General features: G+C 34.9%; 1 protein-coding gene across 2 annotated transcripts in view; it reads right to left on the bottom strand.

The window, feature by feature from the left end:
• HPSE2 (heparanase 2 (inactive)) overlaps window positions 1-3,543 on the bottom strand; it is a 575,409-nt gene that overhangs the window by 304,082 nt on the left and 267,784 nt on the right. The window lies entirely within an intron of this gene.

Raw genomic sequence — 3,543 nt, forward strand, 5'->3', positions numbered from 1 at the left:
GCAGAGATGTGTTTATTTAACTATGGTAAACAATTTTCTTCAGCCACAGGGAAGCCAGCCAGTAGAAGAGTCATTACTTATTGTTTCTTAATGTTGTCTCTGCCCTTTCCTGTTCATCGCCCAATATAACTTGTTATCCTGTTACACAGTTGTGGCCAATACATTTTAAAATAACTCTGAGATTTCTATTCTTGATTATGAAGAGTCATGCTGTATCAGATCAACCTTCCTGTTGCTAGAAAAACTGAATTTAAAAAATCAGTTTGAAGGCACTGGAGAGTTATCAAGAGAGTCAGGACCTAGGAGGTAGCTCTATGAAACCAGGGGACCTTATTGAGGTTAGCTGAACATTTTTTCATGATCTTCTCAAAGCATTTGCTGATTCACACACAGTGAAGCGCCAAGAAGCTGCACAGCCACGGAGAAAGCAGCGGCTAATGGGCTGAGACACTGAGCATGGTTTCCAGCAGTCACACAGTGCTGGTTTACACGTGTCCCAAGCGTTCGGGGACCCTGATAGGGTGCATCCTGGGAGGTGGAACGAACCAGAAATAGAAGTCCTCACAAAGACTGAAACAAGGTTCAAGTCAGCTCAGTCCTGAAGGGGATAGGCCCTTATTCTGTCTGGTAGGAACAAAAGTAAATACTTCCTGGAGGAAAATGAAATTTAGAGTGTAGTGTTTGTCCTGTGTTTACTTTGTTAAGTTGGGCACATTTCCCAAATCCTCTTCCCCATGTAGTTCTGAATTAGAGTTGGCCCCAAAAAAGGAATTTATGGAAGATTTGAAAGGCAGAAGGTAAGCAGCAGACGTTACACTCTAAAGGACTTTTTCATGGTCAAAAGTAATTACCAACAAATGCAAAGGTGCCCAGTGGGTTCCAGCTTATGCTCTCTCTTCTGGGAGCATGGGGTTCAAAATACACAAAGGACTAAAGCAAACGACAACAATAGCACAAAAGATGGGAAGTAGATGAATGGGTTTAAAGTATTTTATGATCTTTGCACTATCCAATAAATTATAAAAGTACTAATTTATATTGTAAATCAAGAATGTATGCCATAACTTCAGGGATAATCACTAAAAAGTTATAAAAAATATTTTAAAACTACCTAGTAGGGGGGAAATGAAATACTAAAATTTTAAAATTCAAGAAAGCAAAGAAAAAGAGCACAGAAGAAATAGAATAATTAGAAAACAGTAAGGTAGAGATGTAAACCCAAATATATAATTAACAATATTTAATGGAAATGGATTAAGAACTCCAATTAAAAGACAAAGACTGTCAACTAAACAGAAAAACAAAACCCACTATATATTATTAAAAAGAGACAAACTTTAAATGTAAGTATAGGAAAAGGAGAAAAGTAATAGGATGGAAAAAGACATGCCATGCAAACCAAAAGAGAGTTGCATGTACCTCTGCCTTTTTATCAGACAATAAAAACTAAAAGACTGGGTGGTAGGACGAATAACAGCTCCCCTCCCTCTGCCAAGATGTCCACATCTTAATCCCAGGAGCCTATTAAAATTACTTGATATGGCAAAAGGGATTTTGAAGATGTGTTCAAATTGGGGATCTTGACATAGGGAGGTTCTCCAGGATTGTCTGGATGTGCCTGACTTAATAGAAGTCTCCTTGCAAAGGGGATACAAGAGGAGTCAGAGTGAGACAGGAGGTGACGTGACCACAGCAGCAGAGGGGCAGGTAAAAGGAGATCTGAATATGCTGTGCTGCTGGCTTTGAAGAGAGAAGAAACAAGCCACGAGCCAAAGGATGCAGGCCGCCTCTGGAACCCGGAAAGGGCAAGGAAACGGTTTCTCCCCTGGGGCCTCCAGAAGGAACACAGCCTTGGGGAACACGTGTTAGACTTCTAATCTCCAGAACTGCAAGAAAATTAATTTGCATTGTTTAAAGCCACTAAATTTGTGGTAATCTGTTACAGTAGCAATAAAAATTAACACAGGTGGATGATTACCGATAAAAATAATGATTAAAGGGTAAATCCACAAAGAAGATATACTAATTCTAAACGTTCACGACTGTAAAAACATAGCCTCAATGTATAAAGCAAAAGTTACCAGACTTAACTGTGTACATAATCAAGTCTGCCAATCATAGTGGGGAATTTTAACATACTCTGACAGTAATCTTCAGAAGCAGGTAAAAACGATCCACAAGCATAAATGATATTTAAAAAACACAATAAACAAACTTTACATAATAAATATTCAGAGAGACCCAAAACAGGAAAACACATGCTTTTCAATGAACATTTACCTAAATAAAATATATGCTGGGTCACAAGACAAGTCTTAATAAATTTCAAAGAATTTAAGAATGTGTTCTCTACAGTGGAATTAAATAATATTTTAAAACATAGCTAGAAATTAAACAACATTCTTTTAAATAACCCACAGGCCAAGGAATAGGTCAAATTAGAAATTATTAAATATCTTAAATTAGTAGATAATAAATGATTTATTTATTCATTAAATTATTCATGGTAAATTTTAATTAATTATTTACATATTTACATACACACACACACACACACACACAGGGTGCCAAAAAATGTGTACACATTTTAAGAAAGAAAAAAACTGTATTAAAATTGTAATAATCAATATATACCAATAACAAAAGATGAATACAAGTCATGTGTATACACTTTTTTTGGCACCCCCAGTATACATATGAAAACTCAAGGGATGTAGCTAAAGCGGTGTACAAATGGGATGGGAAATTTTTAGTCTTAAATCCACATATTAGAAAAGAAAACAGTCTAAAAGCAATTATATGAGCTTACATTTCAAAAAGTTAGAAAAATAATAGCAAACTAGACCTAAGGAAATACAATGAAAAAATAGTAAATTAATATAAGAGAAGAAATCAACAAATACAAAACTGACATAAAATAGAAAAAAATCAACACGCCAAAAGTGATTTCTTTGAGAAGATTAATAACATTGATGAACTCTTGGCAAGTCTGAACAATAAAAAAGAGAAGACACACAAAAAATAATATCAGGATTTAAAAGTGGCACATCACTATAGACTGCATACATTAGTAACATATAAGGATAAAATGATACTCAACTTTTCCCAATGGATTTGAAACCATAGATAAAATGGTGAAATTCCTATAAAAATCAATTTACCAAAATTGATATAGAAAGATAATCAACGAAACAGAACAGAAAGCCCAGATATAAACTCACACACATATGGTCAAATAATATATGACAAAGAAGCCGATAATATACAATCAGGAAACAACAGTCTCTTCAATAAATGGTATTGGGAAAACTGAACAGCCACATGCTAAAGAATGAAACTGGACCTCTGTCTTACATCATACATAAAAATTAACTCAAAATGAATTAAAAACTTGAACACAAGACCTGAAACCATAAAACTCCTAGAAGAAACCATAAAAGCTCCTTGACATAGATCTTGGGGATGAATTTTTGAATCTGACACCAAAGACAGAAACAACAATAGCAAAAATAGACCAGTGGGACTACATCAAACTAAAAAGCT

The sequence above is a fragment of the Hipposideros armiger genome, unplaced genomic scaffold (assembly GCF_001890085.2).
Source record: "Hipposideros armiger isolate ML-2016 unplaced genomic scaffold, ASM189008v1 scaffold_28, whole genome shotgun sequence".
In the NCBI taxonomy this organism is placed as follows: Eukaryota; Metazoa; Chordata; class Mammalia; order Chiroptera; family Hipposideridae; genus Hipposideros; species Hipposideros armiger.